This window comes from Cibotium barometz, chromosome 54 (assembly GCF_041138505.1).
Source record: "Cibotium barometz isolate CiBa-2024 chromosome 54, ASM4113850v1, whole genome shotgun sequence".
Classification (NCBI taxonomy): Eukaryota; Viridiplantae; Streptophyta; class Polypodiopsida; order Cyatheales; family Cibotiaceae; genus Cibotium; species Cibotium barometz.
The window spans coordinates 1,872,365-1,891,558 of NC_141099.1; positions in this window are offsets into that span (position 1 = coordinate 1,872,365).

Consider the following 19,194-nt stretch of genomic DNA (forward strand, 5'->3'; position numbering starts at 1 on the left):
TGTCTTGGAAAGAATCCCACTTAAAAGATTTGAGATGTCCTCATCTCGTGAGTTGGGGTAATCTCTAAGTAAATGCTCCTCTCTCTCCCAAAGTGGTGTCGCCACACTGGGTAGAAATCTTCTTTTATCTAAACATTGTTCCTAAGACTTTCAAAAACTAGCAAATTGTCATTAGGCCAATGCCTCAATTTATAGAGTTTACATCCAAGCATCTAATCCCACTGATTTCTCCTTGATTCACTCCACCTCTTTTGCTTGATTCTCTCCACCTCTTCCCAGAATATCTCCACACCTCCTAAATCTCCTCATGCTACCCTTTATTCTCTCCCAGTATACTTCTCACTTTTTCACATCTTCTATCATATTTATAGATTCTCTTTTATAGCCTCTTGCTAAGGGCTTGTTCCCGCACACACCCTATTCACTTGTATATTTCAACAACATTCCTCTTGAATTAGAGGACCTCTTCCTAATTAACATGGAAGGAGTCACGTCCATCTCGACACTTTCCATAAATTTTTTTTTATCATGGTCTTTGGCCATAATTATGGCTTCTCAAATGGAGGATGGCTTGGTAATTCTTAACTAGGTTATTCAAAGGCAGATTAAGCTTTCGAATGAATCGAGGGAGGAGAGTTACCTCATCCATCTCTGGAGAAAATTGAAGAAGTTTAACAAAAGTTTTGTGGTATTCTTCTAGGGTCTTCCTTTCTTGAGTTAGCTCCAAAAATTCATTCATTTTATCCTCCCGAAATCTTTGGAGGACAAAACCTTTCACGAAAGATGCACCATGGCATCCCATGACAAAAACTGATTCTAGTTCTAGTGGTTAAATTGACAATAGTTCTTCAAACTAGTCTGAGCATTTCTCTCGATTTTAAAAAAAGCAAGGGCGAACTTGCTTCTTTCATAGTATCCACTAATATGATTATTTTTATATAATACTGGCATAGTATAGCTTCAATATTTTTTTTACAAAAGACTAAGGGTCTATTTATAGGTGAGGGAGACCACTAACCAAGTCCAACTAACCAAGTCCAACTAGGTTCTAGAATTTTCCAGGTTTAGTTTGACTCAATTTGGACAAGATTTGGACCAGTTTGGCTCCCTTTTTTATTTGGTTTGATCCAGGAGAGAGGTGAGATAAAAATATCACAATTTTTTTGAATTAAAAACCCTTCCATACATGTGAAAAAGGTGCCTACCTCAAGAGTCCCCCTCTCCTAAACCAAGGTGTCAAAAAGGCATCATTATTCTAAAATATCTCATTTTTTTAGTAATATCTCATAATTTTTAACTAATAAACCTTGTACTCAGTCAATCTTCATCTTATGTGAGAATTTACTCATTTTTAGGTATTTTCTTTTATTCTTTTGGATTTATCTCATCCCAACAATTGGATTAATCCAATTGGCCCATTGGAACCTTAATTGGATCATAGTTTAAAAATTTCTATGTAGACCCCTTAGGCTAAGGTCCCTTATACCGTTTTCAATTAATTCCTAATGCACATTGGAAAGTTCATTTTGAACTTTCTGTTTTAGGGGAATCCATTTTAGACACTAGGAGGATTTTTATATCCAAAGATATCTCAATTTTGGATTATCTCTCTCTAGGCCAAAACAGGGTAAAGCAAGATCTTTCTTCTAATTCAAAGAGGGGAATAATTTCAAGAATAAAAGGGGAGGTTCTTACACCTTTACACCTCAAAAGCTGGAGGGTGGAATCTTACTAGGCGGAGACGTTTCTTGGTTCGACACGGAGACATTGCTTGGTCCCGCAATGTTACTCGCATCCACGCATGCGTTTGGGTGCCACGACTTAAAACTCATAAGATTAAGAAAAAGTGCACCTAACGCTACACGTATGTGCTAAGAATTTGGCTTCCATGAGACGAACTTTGTGCAAAAAGTGACATCGTTAAGTGATGCTAATTTGGTTCCTTATTCAATTCCGCTAAATTTCAGCCTTTAAATGCCTACTTTAGCATAAAGAATGCAAGTTCTAGCAACTTATGCAAAGATGTGTTTAATCTAAAGTGTAATTTTCCAAGTCAAATTTATACAATTAAAGCCAAAAATGCATGATTAAGAGTGCAATAAAGTGAATTAGAGTGGGATTACATCAAATTCTATGATTTTATGCATAATTTAGCTTAACTTGATTTATTCATAATTTTCTAAGCATTTTACTAACTATAGAGTAATTATGGAGTGAAATTTACACAATTTCATGCATAAAAGACTGGGAATTTAAAAAGAAATGTCCATTTTTGAAAGGATTTTAGAAACTAAGATTATTGAATCACTAATTTGCATAAGGTAGTTAATACGAGAGTATTTACTACCTTATGCATAAGGTAGTTAATACGAGAGTATTTACTTAATTAGAGAATAGTTTTAATGCAAGGTCGACAAACACAACGCGAAAATGGGATCATGCAGTAAATATTTACCTTAACTCCGCGTAATTACAACAACTTTTTGCTGAAAACGATGTGTGTGAGGACTCCACCAGTGTCTAAGGGTATGCACAACTGAGAATGAAGATATATATATATATATCTCTCAAGGTATAGAATCACCTTGAGGCTACTTGCTGCCTTCTTACAGTTTCCCCGTGTAGAGACCTTGATAGAACCAACAAATTGTTTTGGCCATAACTCTCTGATAAAAACTTAGAATATGGTCATGTAGCCAGTGAAAAGAACAAGATGGCATTTGGTCAACAAGCTATCGTAATAGGTAGAATGGAAAAAACGTCTATAGATAGCCCCAAACTCACCATCTTTAGAAATGCGTTGCTTTTCCATATTTTTAGTGTGCATGCACTCTAGATATGTAAAATTACTCTAAATATGACCTCTTATCACCTAAATTCAAAACTTTATTTTTTGAGATATTTATCTCATAATAGATATATTCTTATCTCCTTCTTTCTTTTCAAATTTTTGGAACTAATATTTTTACTCTATCACTTTCTTAACGTTTCTAGCCTTATAGTCTCTCTCGAAGTGCACTTTCTTTGTTCTTGAACCTTTATTAAAAGAGAATCGTTACATGGCTTGGAAAGGATCTTACATTCTCCCCCACTTAAAAGATTCAAGATGTCCTCATCCTGCGAGCTGGGGTAATCTCTAAGTAAATCCTCCTCTCTCTCCCAAAGTGGTGTCCCCACTGGGTAGAAATATTCTTTTATCTAAACATTGTTCCTAAGACTCTCTTCTTTCATGTGTCTAGTTCATTTTGTTGAGCTCCCAAAATGTCTTTATTATTCTAAAGCTATTTGGCCTTATTATCCTAAGTTCATGCATCCATATACACTCTCATATGATATGAACCCATTCTTTATTATCCCTAATTCTACCTTATGATAAATGTTCATGGAAAAACGTAAGGGGATCAATCCTTTATGCGATCTAACCTATGACAGCAAGATGCATAACCTTAGCATCCTCTCTTAGAATACCTTAGATCGCATGAATCTTGCACCAATTAACTTCTATTTACTCATAGAAACACTTATTGGTATCTTTAACCCATCATATATATAATTCTATATCAAAATTTCTAACTTAATCTCTCGTTTATAATTTTATCATAATCTCTATAATACTTCCTAACACAATCCCTATGTTAATCTCTAGCATACTCCCTAACATATTCTTAATTAAACTTTGATTAAAGAATCAATGATCTCTAGCTTAATTCAAAACAATCACAACTTAGGCAACCACTTCCTAGTTTGGATATTCTAGGCTTCATGCTGGCCTCATTCTCGCCTCTTGGATTGATATAGGCCCATCCTATTGGGTTTTCCTTTTCCATGATTTCGAAAGAGAAGGGTCCTTGTTAGTTACATAAATCTTTTCTCATGTCGCCATGTTGTTTACACCTGGAGCATTTGTTCTCATGGAAAAGCTCATTGCGTTGTCTTTATTCTTGACATATAGGCGAGGGAGAGCTCTTCTCTCTAATCTTGTTGTCTAAAATATTGGTCTTTCTCTTGATCTAGCCAAGGATGGTCTTGATAGGAAAGGGAAAATTTTTCCTTGATGACCTTCTTATTAGCATCTAAAACATCTTCTTTCTTGAAAGGTCCTGATGCGATGTTTACGAGTCGGAGATCTACTCTCTCTAACCCTGTTGTCCCCATGTTTGTTGACCTTGATTTTAAAAACTCTAGCTCACGATTCCTCTTAGCCCAAGTGTAAGATTCCTCCCCCAGCCCCTCAAGATGTCCAGTTTCTCTCCTTGTAATCAATCCCCCTTTTCAGAATAATAACAGATCTTGTTTCTATCTGTTTTGGCCTAGAGAGAGAAAATATTCTAGAGAGAGATAATTTCGTTTCTAGATATCTTTGGATGGAAAAATATCCCTTCTTATTAAAATGATTTTCTTCTGAAATAGAAATTCAAAAAGAACTTTCCAGTGTGCAATTGGAATAAATTGAAAATAGGTAAAAAGGACCTTAGCCTGAGGGTCCAGATTTCTTGAAAGTTTTGGATTAAGGTTCCTATGGAACAATAAGATTAATCCAAATGTAGGGAGGAGATAAATTGAAGAATAAAAGAAAAATCTCCCAAAAATGAGTAAATACTCACATAAGATGAAGAGTTGACTAAGGACAAGGTTATTAGTTGAAAAAGAAGAGATATTTAGAGGAAACGATGCATTTTTTACACCTCAGTGTGGGGGAATTTCCCTCATGAAGGAGGCGCCTATTTCACATGTGTGGATGAGTTTTAAACTCACAAATAATGAGGTATTTTCATCTCTCCTCTCTCCTGTTTTAACTAGATGCAAAAAGTAAGCTAAACTGACCTAAAAATGGTAAAAAAGTGACCAAAATGATCTAGAAAATTCTAGAATCACTTTGCTTGGTTAGAGGCTCACTTTTTCCTATAAATAGAAGCCTCCCCCTTTGTAAAGGTTAATAGTGTTTTATGCACTGTTACTCTACTCCTCCCCAGAGCCAAAAACATTGAATTCATTGATAATTCACTTGTTTTTGACTATTTCCTCTACAAAGAATTGGTGGCCACTCTTGATCCAAGCAAGAGTAGAACCCTCAATTCCTCAAGCCAAAGGATAGCTCACAAAAATCCATGTAATTTAGAAATTCTACTTTTTTCTAATTCTATTCTATGGTTTTATGATTTCTTGCTTCTTTTAAATTGAAATTGGATGTCATGCCTTGATGGAAAGGCTTCCCCCTTCTCTTCATTGAATTCAGCCCTTCTTTATCCAAGATGTGTAATCAAATAAATAGAGTTAAACTTTTCGTATTGTTTTCTCTTAAAAAAATAAAAATTGATTAAATTAGAGTGCTAAATTCATCTTGGGGTAAATTCTAAGTAGATTTATAGTGTAAAAATTGAAAAATGGTCAGCCATACAAAGGAGGTTATGGCAAACATGTATGTGGATATATGTATGTGAGAAAGGATGGATGTAGATGCAGGTGAAAGGATAGATGTGGATGTGTATGTGATAAGTATGGATGTGGATGTATGTGGAAGAATATATGTGGATGTGAATGTGATGAATATGAACGAGAATAGAGGTGATGAGATGTGATGTAAATTGGATAGATATGAATGATAAGGGATGTGAATGAATGATATGGGATGTGAATGAATGTGATGGCATGTGAGTCAGGATGTGAATGAATGATAAGGGATGTGAATGAATGTGATAGCCTATGAATTGGGATGTGAATGAATGATAAGGGATGTGAATGAATGTGATGGCATGTGAATCGGGATGAGAATGAATGGTATGGGATGTGAATGGATGTGATGTCATGTGAATCGGGATGTGAATGAATGATATGGGATGTGAATGGATGTGATGGGATATGAATCGGGATAGATGTGAATGAATGTGATGTGGTCTGAATGAGATGTGTTGTGAATGAATGTGATGTGGTCTGAATGAGATGTGATGTGGTCTGAATAAGATGTGATGTGAGTGAATGTGATGTGGTCTGAGTGAGATGTGACGTGAGTGAATGTGATGTGGTCTGAATGAGATGTGATGTGAGTGAATGTGATGTGGTCTGAATGGATGAGATGTGAGTGAATGTGATGTGGTCTGAATGGATGAGATGTGAATGAATGTGATGTGATGAGATGTGGATATGGGTAAATGTGATGTGATGAGATGTGGATATGGGTAAATGTGAGTGGATGAGATCTGATGAGGATATTTGAGGAAAGAAGTGATGAGATGAGATGTGGATATGGGTAAATGCGAGTGGATGAGATCTGATGTGGATATGGGTAAATGCAAGTGGATGAGATCTGATGAGGATATTTGAGGAAAGAAGTGATGAGATGAAAAATGATGTGATTGGATGAGAATGGGAATTTATATGAAATGAATGTGGATTAAGTAATGTTGATTAATGTGGAAAGACGAGAGTTTGTTATAGAAATTGTATTTATGACCTGTTTTTAAATGATTGTTTTATGTCAAGAATATTGGGGAAGCATTTTGACCGTCTTGTGAATGAGGTCGTGGTGGAGACCTAGCTGATAAAGTTGCAACAGCTGACGGAGAGTCAAAGGAGGACGTCTCGCGTAGCAAGGTCGGCCGAGATCTTGACCAGCCTTGGTTCGAGTTCTGTTAGATAAGGCTTTTGACTATGTTAGAGAAAAGTTATCCTAGAGGAATCGCCCTTGCTTTTTGGGCAAGAGAAGTTTTTCCGGGTTTGGTTTTGAAACGGTTTTGGAAGAACCGATGGATTAGTCTCTTGTCCGGATATCCGTGGGTGAGGCCTCGAGTGTGGGACCCTGCCCCGCATAAGAAGTGCTACTTCCACTGCTAGCACCCCTGAATTTGTTGCGCGGTGGGGATAGGGATCTTACACCAAGGGTGGGCTTGACATTCCTCTTGAATTAGGGGACCTCTTCCTGATTAACATGGAAGGACTCACGTCCTTCTAGACACTTTCCATATAAAAAACTTTATGATAGTCTCTAGCCATAATTATGGCTTCTCAAATGGAGGATGGCTTGGTAATTCTTGACTAGGTTATTCAAAGGCAGATTAAGTTTCCGAATGAATCAATGGAGGAGAGTTACCTCATCCATCTCTCGAGCAAATTGGAGAAGTTTAACAAAAGTTTGGTGGTATTCTTCTAGAGTCTTCCTCTCTTGGGTTAGCTCCAAAAATTCATTCGTTTTATCTTCCCAAAATCTTGGAGGACAAAACCTTTCACGAAGATGTACCTTCATGGCATCCCATGACAACTGATTCTAGTTCTAGTGGTTAGATTGACAATAGTTCTTCTAACTAATCCGAGCATTTCTCACAATTTTTAAAAGCAAGGGTGAACTTGCTTCTATCATTGTATCCAACTACATCGAAATACTCGTCCATGGACTCTATCCAAGCCTCTACTTCTTCTCCCAAATTCCTTCCTTCACCTTTGAATGGTTCTGACTGGGCTCCATGAAGGAATTTTTTAATGCCATTATCCAGGCTTTCTTGGCGAGACACTTTCTCTTGCCTAAAAAATATCCAAGAAGTCTCTCAAACTCTCTTTCTTAAGAAAAGGTCTTTACTTAGCTGGTCTATATAAATTTCATGATATTTCCTATACGATATAATAAGTACAACACTTAACATGGTTAACCGTTGGGACACTCTCCATCCACTGATAAATCTACTCGTTTCAAACAACTCCACCATAAAATCTGACCTCATATATTATAAAAAAAGTAGTATTCTACTTAGATTTCTCTAATAGGCTGAAGCAATAATTATTCGTTATTGTCAACGATAGTTGACTAACTTTACTTATATCCATGGTCATAGGCATGTTAATCTAAAATTTCTATCACAAAAAAATCATGAAAGGATAAACTTTCAAGTTTCCCTTTGTAATACTACAGATTTTTGTTCAACTATTATTTTATTTTATTTTTTTGGTCGTTGAGCCTCCTATTCTGGTCGGATAATAAAGATAAAAAGAAAATCATACAAACTTCAAAAAAGACTAAGTGTCATCAAGAAAACAATTCAAAATTTAATCTTCCCTTACCATCTACCATAAAGCTATCATCCATGAAAAGTTCAAAACTATCAAATACTTATCATAGCACCACATCTAAAGGCACTCAAGATTAATACACATGAGAGTTTTTTTTTGGTAACATTCGAAGTTAGACCCACATTTGTCCGAGATGGGGCCAGGAACCGGACGACCTTCCTAATGTAAAGCATCTAGTGATGGCATTCACACGTCAACTATTCAAACATATATTGGTACCTTACATAGGTCTCTCCTTAATGTAGTTATAATCCTAATAGCTTACAATATACAAATTAATGAGATATATCCTAAAAATTTCTCTAAACAAAGTTTCGGTCTATCCTTGTTTTAATCCCTTGATAGTTAATCTTTAAATAACAAACCCTATGAACTAAGATCGGCTCTATTACCACTTATAAGGTCCCCGCCCCTAGCTGGCTCAAGGGGATCCTTTTGATAGGGAGCTAAGTCTCCTTTGTCTTCGATTGATGATACCTTGATCTCTTGGAAATACGAGGATACGAGCAAACAAAGGAACCTAACTCTATCTCGCAACAAGGAAAACGTAATTATTCTAATAGGAATCTATTCCTTCGATCAAACGGCACTCAATGTGTGTGATCGTGGATGGAACAAGTTCACACTTGGTTCATGCAAGCTAACGCCTTTTTCCTCTTTTCTTTATGAGGCATGGCCACTAGCTCGTCTCCTAAAACAAATTTGTTTGGGCGCTATTCTATTACGGATCATAAATAATAATTATGTTTGGGTGCTATTCTATTACGGATCATAAATAATAATTACGGATCATAAATAATAATTATGTTTGAAAAATACCCGACTCATCAGGTCCACCCATCCCCTAGGAACCATGGTGCATCCATTCACCCCCTTTCCACCCATGCAACCAATCATTTTTGTTATCTAATTAGGTCCTACCACACTGTGAAACATATAAAAATAGGTTCTTTAATTATTTCCCGTCACTGATTCATTAAGACAGCTCTTCCAAAATAGTTGAAAACAAATGGATCTTTAAACACAGTCATAACATTATCATTTTCTCATTACATTATTCACGTGCTCCCACGCAACCCTCACACCAACATGGGCAACATGGTTCCGCGGCGACGGGCGGTAGCAATTATTTCTAGAGGGGTCTAGAACTCCGAACATCACTCACCCGCTTGGTGAGTACTACTACTAAGTGGGTCCCTAGTTCCCTCGTCCCTCGGCGCGGTGATGTTTAAAACTCATAGCCCCCACGGAGTCCCACCTACCCCCTCAAAGTGTGTGTCACTTAGCTGGCTTTTATTTGCACCACTTGCCTCTCACACCCGGAAGCAAGCACCTCATCCACCTAGATGGGTCCCAACTCCGAGCATCTAGTGGGTTGTTTGCGAAAAGCGGGAGAAAAGCTTTAGGGTGGACCGGCGACAACCAATGAAACAAGAGAAAATACAATTCCATCACATTCACAGCAAACAAGAGAAAACAATCTTTTCAACTTGAGATTGCGGATAAGACATTCTTTATTAAGGAATTTATCATTGTTTCATGGACGATACACCCTTCTAGTTCTTTTTTTAGTCAAGTTTTTGTGTAGGACTTCCTCATCTTACTAGGTCGCGTAATGCAATGGTCTATGCAAAACTTAAAGAGCGTTTCTAACCTGGATGATATTGACAATGGATGTGGATATATGTATGTGAGAAAGGATGGATGTAGATGCAGGTGAAAGGATAGATGTGGATGTGTATGTGATAAGTATGGATGTGGATGTATGTGGAAGAATATATGTGGATGTGAATGTGATGAATATGAACGAGAATAGAGGTGATGAGATGTGATGTAAATTGGATAGATATGAATGATAAGGGATGTGAATGAATGATATGGGATGTGAATGAATGTGATGGCATGTGAGTCAGGATGTGAATGAATGATAAGGGATGTGAATGAATGTGATAGCCTATGAATTGGGATGTGAATGAATGATAAGGAATGTGAATGAATGTGATGGCATGTGAATCGGGATGAGAATGAATGGTATGGGATGTGAATGGATGTGATGTCATGTGAATCGGGATGTGAATGAATGATATGGGATGTGAATGGATGTGATGGGATATGAATCGGGATAGATGTGAATGAATGTGATGTGGTCTGAATGAGATGTGTTGTGAATGAATGTGATGTGGTCTGAATGAGATGTGATGTGGTCTGAATAAGATGTGATGTGAGTGAATGTGATGTGGTCTGAGTGAGATGTGACGTGAGTGAATGTGATGTGGTCTGAATGAGATGTGATGTGAGTGAATGTGATGTGGTCTGAATGGATGAGATGTGAGTGAATGTGATGTGGTCTGAATGGATGAGATGTGAATGAATGTGATGTGATGAGATGTGGATATGGGTAAATGTGATGTGATGAGATGTGGATATGGGTAAATGTGAGTGGATGAGATCTGATGAGGATATTTGAGGAAAGAAGTGATGAGATGAGATGTGGATATGGGTAAATGCGAGTGGATGAGATCTGATGTGGATATGGGTAAATGCAAGTGGATGAGATCTGATGAGGATATTAGAGGAAAGAAGTGATGAGATGAAAAATGATGTGATTGGATGAGAATGGGAATTTATATGAAATGAATGTGGATTAAGTAATGTTGATTAATGTGGAAAGACGAGAGTTTGTTATAGAAATTGTATTTATGACCTGTTTTTAAATGATTGTTTTATGTCAAGAATATTGGGGAAGCATTTTGACCGTCTTGTGAATGAGGTCGTGGTGGAGACCTAGCTGATAAAGTTGCAACAGCTGACGGAGAGTCAAAGGAGGACGTCTCGCGTAGCAAGGTCGACCGAGATCTTGACCAGCCTTGGTTCGAGTTCTGTTAGATAAGGCTTTTGACTATGTTAGAGAAAAGTTATCCTAGAGGAATCGCCCTTGCTTTTTGGGCAAGAGAAGTTTTTCCGGGTTTGGTTTTGAAACGGTTTTGGAAGAACCGATGGATTAGTCTCTTGTCCGGATATCCGTGGGTGAGGCCTCGAGTGTAGGACCCTGCCCCGCATAAGAAGTGCTACTTCCACTGCTAGCACCCCTGAATTTGTTGCGCGGTGGGGATAGGGATCTTACACCAAGGGTGGGCTTGACATTCCTCTTGAATTAGGGGACCTCTTCCTGATTAACATGGAAGGACTCACGTCCTTCTAGACACTTTCCATATAAAAAACTTTATGATAGTCTCTAGCCATAATTATGGCTTCTCAAATGGAGGATGGCTTGGTAATTCTTGACTAGGTTATTCAAAGGCAGATTAAGTTTCCGAATGAATCAATGGAGGAGAGTTACCTCATCCATCTCTCGAGCAAATTGGAGAAGTTTAACAAAAGTTTGGTGGTATTCTTCTAGAGTCTTCCTCTCTTGGGTTAGCTCCAAAAATTCATTCGTTTTATCTTCCCAAAATCTTGGAGGACAAAACCTTTCACGAAGATGTACCTTCATGGCATCCCATGACAACTGATTCTAGTTCTAGTGGTTAGATTGACAATAGTTCTTCTAACTAATCCGAGCATTTCTCACAATTTTGAAAAGCAAGGGTGAACTTGCTTCTATCATTGTATCCAACTACATCGAAATACTCGTCCATGGACTCTATCCAAGCCTCTACTTCTTCTCCCAAATTCCTTCCTTCACCTTTGAATGGTTCTGACTGGGCTCCATGAAGGAATTTTTTAATGCCATTATCCAGGCTTTCTTGGCGAGACACTTTCTCTTGCCTAAAAAATATCCAAGAAGTCTCTCAAACTCTCTTTCTTAAGAAAAGGTCTTTACTTAGCTGGTCTATATAAATTTCATGATATTTCCTATACGATATAATAAGTACAACACTTAACATGGTTAACCGTTGGGACACTCTCCATCCACTGATAAATCTACTCGTTTCAAACAACTCCACCATAAAATCTGACCTCATATATTATAAAAAAAGTAGTATTCTACTTAGATTTCTCTAATAGGCTGAAGCAATAATTATTCGTTATTGTCAACGATAGTTGACTAACTTTACTTATATCCATGGTCATAGGCATGTTAATCTAAAATTTCTATCACAAAAAAATCATGAAAGGATAAACTTTCAAGTTTCCCTTTGTAATACTACAGATTTTTGTTCAACTATTATTTTATTTTATTTTTTTGGTCGTTGAGCCTCCTATTCTGGTCGGATAATAAAGATAAAAAGAAAATCATACAAACTTCAAAAAAGACTAAGTGTCATCAAGAAAACAATTCAAAATTTAATCTTCCCTTACCATCTACCATAAAGCTATCATCCATGAAAAGTTCAAAACTATCAAATACTTATCATAGCACCACATCTAAAGGCACTCAAGATTAATACACATGAGAGTTTTTTTTTTGGTAACATTCGAAGTTAGACCCACATTTGTCCGAGATGGGGCCAGGAACCGGACGACCTTCCTAATGTAAAGCATCTAGTGATGGCATTCACACGTCAACTATTCAAACATATATTGGTACCTTACATAGGTCTCTCCTTAATGTAGTTATAATCCTAATAGCTTACAATATACAAATTAATGAGATATATCCTAAAAATTTCTCTAAACAAAGTTTCGGTCTATCCTTGTTTTAATCCCTTGATAGTTAATCTTTAAATAACAAACCCTATGAACTAAGATCGGCTCTATTACCACTTATAAGGTCCCCGCCCCTAGCTGGCTCAAGGGGATCCTTTTGATAGGGAGCTAAGTCTCCTTTGTCTTCGATTGATGATACCTTGATCTCTTGGAAATACGAGGATACGAGCAAACAAAGGAACCTAACTCTATCTCGCAACAAGGAAAACGTAATTATTCTAATAGGAATCTATTCCTTCGATCAAACGGCACTCAATGTGTGTGATCGTGGATGGAACAAGTTCACACTTGGTTCATGCAAGCTAACGCCTTTTTCCTCTTTTCTTTATGAGGCATGGCCACTAGCTCGTCTCCTAAAACAAATTTGTTTGGGCGCTATTCTATTACGGATCATAAATAATAATTATGTTTGGGTGCTATTCTATTACGGATCATAAATAATAATTACGGATCATAAATAATAATTATGTTTGAAAAATACCCGACTCATCAGGTCCACCCATCCCCTAGGAACCATGGTGCATCCATTCACCCCCTTTCCACCCATGCAACCAATCATTTTTGTTATCTAATTAGGTCCTACCACACTGTGAAACATATAAAAATAGGTTCTTTAATTATTTCCCGTCACTGATTCATTAAGACAGCTCTTCCAAAATAGTTAAAAACAAATGGATCTTTAAACACAGTCATAACATTATCATTTTCTCATTACATTATTCACGTGCTCCCACACAACCCTCACACCAACATGGGCAACATGGTTCCGCGGCGACGGGCGGTAGCAATTATTTCTAGAGGGGTCTAGAACTCCGAACATCACTCACCCGCTTGGTGAGTACTACTACTAAGTGGGTCCCTAGTTCCCTCGTCCCTCGGCGCGGTGATGTTTAAAACTCATAGCCCCCACGGAGTCCCACCTACCCCCTCAAAGTGTGTGTCACTTAGCTGGCTTTTATTTGCACCACTTGCCTCTCACACCCGGAAGCAAGCACCTCATCCACCTAGATGGGTCCCAACTCCGAGCATCTAGTGGGTTGTTTGCGAAAAGCGGGAGAAAAGCTTTAGGGTGGACCGGCGACAACCAATGAAACAAGAGAAAATACAATTCCATCACATTCACAGCAAACAAGAGAAAACAATCTTTTCAACTTGAGATTGCGGATAAGACATTCTTTATTAAGGAATTTATCATTGTTTCATGGACGATACACCCTTCTAGTTCTTTTTTTAGTCAAGTTTTTGTGTAGGACTTCCTCATCTTACTAGGTCGCGTAATGCAATGGTCTATGCAAAACTTAAAGAGCGTTTCTAACCTGGATGATATTGACAATGGATGTGGATATATGTATGTGAGAAAGGATGGATGTAGATGCAGGTGAAAGGATAGATGTGGATGTGTATGTGATAAGTATGGATGTGGATGTATGTGGAAGAATATATGTGGATGTGAATGTGATGAATATGAACGAGAATAGAGGTGATGAGATGTGATGTAAATTGGATAGATATGAATGATAAGGGATGTGAATGAATGATATGGGATGTGAATGAATGTGATGGCATGTGAGTCAGGATGTGAATGAATGATAAGGGATGTGAATGAATGTGATAGCCTATGAATTGGGATGTGAATGAATGATAAGGGATGTGAATGAATGTGATGGCATGTGAATCGGGATGAGAATGAATGGTATGGGATGTGAATGGATGTGATGTCATGTGAATCGGGATGTGAATGAATGATATGGGATGTGAATGGATGTGATGGGATATGAATCGGGATAGATGTGAATGAATGTGATGTGGTCTGAATGAGATGTGTTGTGAATGAATGTGATGTGGTCTGAATGAGATGTGATGTGGTCTGAATAAGATGTGATGTGAGTGAATGTGATGTGGTCTGAGTGAGATGTGACGTGAGTGAATGTGATGTGGTCTGAATGAGATGTGATGTGAGTGAATGTGATGTGGTCTGAATGGATGAGATGTGAGTGAATGTGATGTGGTCTGAATGGATGAGATGTGAATGAATGTGATGTGATGAGATGTGGATATGGGTAAATGTGATGTGATGAGATGTGGATATGGGTAAATGTGAGTGGATGAGATCTGATGAGGATATTTGAGGAAAGAAGTGATGAGATGAGATGTGGATATGGGTAAATGCGAGTGGATGAGATCTGATGTGGATATGGGTAAATGCAAGTGGATGAGATCTGATGAGGATATTTGAGGAAAGAAGTGATGAGATGAAAAATGATGTGATTGGATGAGAATGGGAATTTATATGAAATGAATGTGGATTAAGTAATGTTGATTAATGTGGAAAGACGAGAGTTTGTTATAGAAATTGTATTTATGACCTGTTTTTAAATGATTGTTTTATGTCAAGAATATTGGGGAAGCATTTTGACCGTCTTGTGAATGAGGTCGTGGTGGAGACCTAGCTGATAAAGTTGCAACAGCTGACGGAGAGTCAAAGGAGGACGTCTCGCGTAGCAAGGTCGGCCGAGATCTTGACCAGCCTTGGTTCGAGTTCTGTTAGATAAGGCTTTTGACTATGTTAGAGAAAAGTTATCCTAGAGGAATCGCCCTTGCTTTTTGGGCAAGAGAAGTTTTTCCGGGTTTGGTTTTGAAACGGTTTTGGAAGAACCGATGGATTAGTCTCTTGTCCGGATATCCGTGGGTGAGGCCTCGAGTGTAGGACCCTGCCCCGCATAAGAAGTGCTACTTCCACTGCTAGCACCCCTGAATTTGTTGCGCGGTGGGGAGAGGGATCTTACACCAAGGGTGGGCTTGACATTCCTCTTGAATTAGGGGACCTCTTCCTGATTAACATGGAAGGACTCACGTCCTTCTAGACACTTTCCATATAAAAAACTTTATGATAGTCTCTAGCCATAATTATGGCTTCTCAAATGGAGGATGGCTTGGTAATTCTTGACTAGGTTATTCAAAGGCAGATTAAGTTTCCGAATGAATCAATGGAGGAGAGTTACCTCATCCATCTCTCGAGCAAATTGGAGAAGTTTAACAAAAGTTTGGTGGTATTCTTCTAGAGTCTTCCTCTCTTGGGTTAGCTCCAAAAATTCATTCGTTTTATCTTCCCAAAATCTTGGAGGACAAAACCTTTCACGAAGATGTACCTTCATGGCATCCCATGACAACTGATTCTAGTTCTAGTGGTTAGATTGACAATAGTTCTTCTAACTAATCCGAGCATTTCTCACAATTTTGAAAAGCAAGGGTGAACTTGCTTCTATCATTGTATCCAACTACATCGAAATACTCGTCCATGGACTCTATCCAAGCCTCTACTTCTTCTCCCAAATTCCTTCCTTCACCTTTGAATGGTTCTGACTGGGCTCCATGAAGGAATTTTTTAATGCCATTATCCAGGCTTTCTTGGCGAGACACTTTCTCTTGCCTAAAAAATATCCAAGAAGTCTCTCAAACTCTCTTTCTTAAGAAAAGGTCTTTACTTAGCTGGTCTATATAAATTTCATGATATTTCCTATACGATATAATAAGTACAACACTTAACATGGTTAACCGTTGGGACACTCTCCATCCACTGATAAATCTACTCGTTTCAAACAACTCCACCATAAAATCTGACCTCATATATTATAAAAAAAGTAGTATTCTACTTAGATTTCTCTAATAGGCTGAAGCAATAATTATTCGTTATTGTCAACGATAGTTGACTAACTTTACTTATATCCATGGTCATAGGCATGTTAATCTAAAATTTCTATCACAAAAAAATCATGAAAGGATAAACTTTCAAGTTTCCCTTTGTAATACTACAGATTTTTGTTCAACTATTATTTTATTTTATTTTTTTGGTCGTTGAGCCTCCTATTCTGGTCGGATAATAAAGATAAAAAGAAAATCATACAAACTTCAAAAAAGACTAAGTGTCATCAAGAAAACAATTCAAAATTTAATCTTCCCTTACCATCTACCATAAAGCTATCATCCATGAAAAGTTCAAAACTATCAAATACTTATCATAGCACCACATCTAAAGGCACTCAAGATTAATACACATGAGAGTTTTTTTTTTGGTAACATTCGAAGTTAGACCCACATTTGTCCGAGATGGGGCCAGGAACCGGACGACCTTCCTAATGTAAAGCATCTAGTGATGGCATTCACACGTCAACTATTCAAACATATATTGGTACCTTACATAGGTCTCTCCTTAATGTAGTTATAATCCTAATAGCTTACAATATACAAATTAATGAGATATATCCTAAAAATTTCTCTAAACAAAGTTTCGGTCTATCCTTGTTTTAATCCCTTGATAGTTAATCTTTAAATAACAAACCCTATGAACTAAGATCGGCTCTATTACCACTTATAAGGTCCCCGCCCCTAGCTGGCTCAAGGGGATCCTTTTGATAGGGAGCTAAGTCTCCTTTGTCTTCGATTGATGATACCTTGATCTCTTGGAAATACGAGGATACGAGCAAACAAAGGAACCTAACTCTATCTCGCAACAAGGAAAACGTAATTATTCTAATAGGAATCTATTCCTTCGATCAAACGGCACTCAATGTGTGTGATCGTGGATGGAACAAGTTCACACTTGGTTCATGCAAGCTAACGCCTTTTTCCTCTTTTCTTTATGAGGCATGGCCACTAGCTCGTCTCCTAAAACAAATTTGTTTGGGCGCTATTCTATTACGGATCATAAATAATAATTATGTTTGGGTGCTATTCTATTACGGATCATAAATAATAATTACGGATCATAAATAATAATTATGTTTGAAAAATACCCGACTCATCAGGTCCACCCATCCCCTAGGAACCATGGTGCATCCATTCACCCCCTTTCCACCCATGCAACCAATCATTTTTGTTATCTAATTAGGTCCTACCACACTGTGAAACATATAAAAATAGGTTCTTTAATTATTTCCCGTCACTGATTCATTAAGACAGCTCTTCCAAAATAGTTGAAAACAAATGGATCTTTAAACACAGTCATAACATTATCATTTTCTCATTACATTATTCACGTGCTCCCACGCAACCCTCACACCAACATGGGCAACATGGTTCCGCGGCGACGGGCGGTAGCAATTATTTCTAGAGGGGTCTAGAACTCCGAACATCACTCACCCGCTTGGTGAGTACTACTACTAAGTGGGTCCCTAGTTCCCTCGTCCCTCGGCGCGGTGATGTTTAAAACTCATAGCCCCCACGGAGTCCCACCTACCCCCTCAAAGTGTGTGTCACTTAGCTGGCTTTTATTTGCACCACTTGCCTCTCACACCCGGAAGCAAGCACCTCATCCACCTAGATGGGTCCCAACTCCGAGCATCTAGTGGGTTGTTTGCGAAAAGCGGGAGAAAAGCTTTAGGGTGGACCGGCGACAACCAATGAAACAAGAGAAAATACAATTCCATCACATTCACAGCAAACAAGAGAAAACAATCTTTTCAACTTGAGATTGCGGATAAGACATTCTTTATTAAGGAATTTATCATTGTTTCATGGACGATACACCCTTCTAGTTCTTTTTTTAGTCAAGTTTTTGTGTAGGACTTCCTCATCTTACTAGGTCGCGTAATGCAATGGTCTATGCAAAACTTAAAGAGCGTTTCTAACCTGGATGATATTGACAGCGACGATAGTGTCTGCGGCGGACGACGTTACTTGGTTCGACGGAGATGTTGCTTGGTTTGGCGGAGATGTTGCTTGGTCCCGCGATGTTACTTGCATCCCACGTGCCCATTTGGGTGACACAACTTGAAAACTCATAAGATTAAGAAAAAGTACACCTAATGCTACACGTATGTGCTAAGAATTCGGCTTCCATGACAAAATTTGTGCAAAAAGCGACATCTTTAAGTGATGCTAATTTGGTTCCTTATTCAATTCCGCTAAATTTCAGCCTTTGAATGCCTACTTTAGTAGAAAGAATGCAAATTCCAGCAATTTATGCAAAGATGTGATTAATCTAAAGTGTGCTCAATTTTCCAGGTCACATTTGTACAATTCAGGCCAAAAATGTATGATTAAGAGTGCAATAAAATGAATTACAATGGGATTAAATCAAATTCTATGAGTTCATGCATAATTTAGCTTAACTTGATTTATTCAAATTTTCTAAGCGTTTTACTAATTATAGAGTAATTATGGAGTGAAATTTACACAATTTCATGCATAAAAGAGTGGGAATTTAAAAAGAAATGTCAATTTTTGAAAGGATTTCAAAAATTAAGATTATTGAATCACTAATTTGCATAAGGAATTTAATATGAGAGTATTTACTTAATGAGAGAATAGTTTTAATGCAAGGTCGACAAAACAACACGTAAATGGGATCAAGCAGTAAATTTTTACCTTAATTACAACAACTTTCTGCTGAAAACGATGTGTGTGAGGACTCCACCACCATCTAAGGGTATGCACAACTAAGAATGAAGATATATATATATATATATATCTCAAGGTCTAGCATCA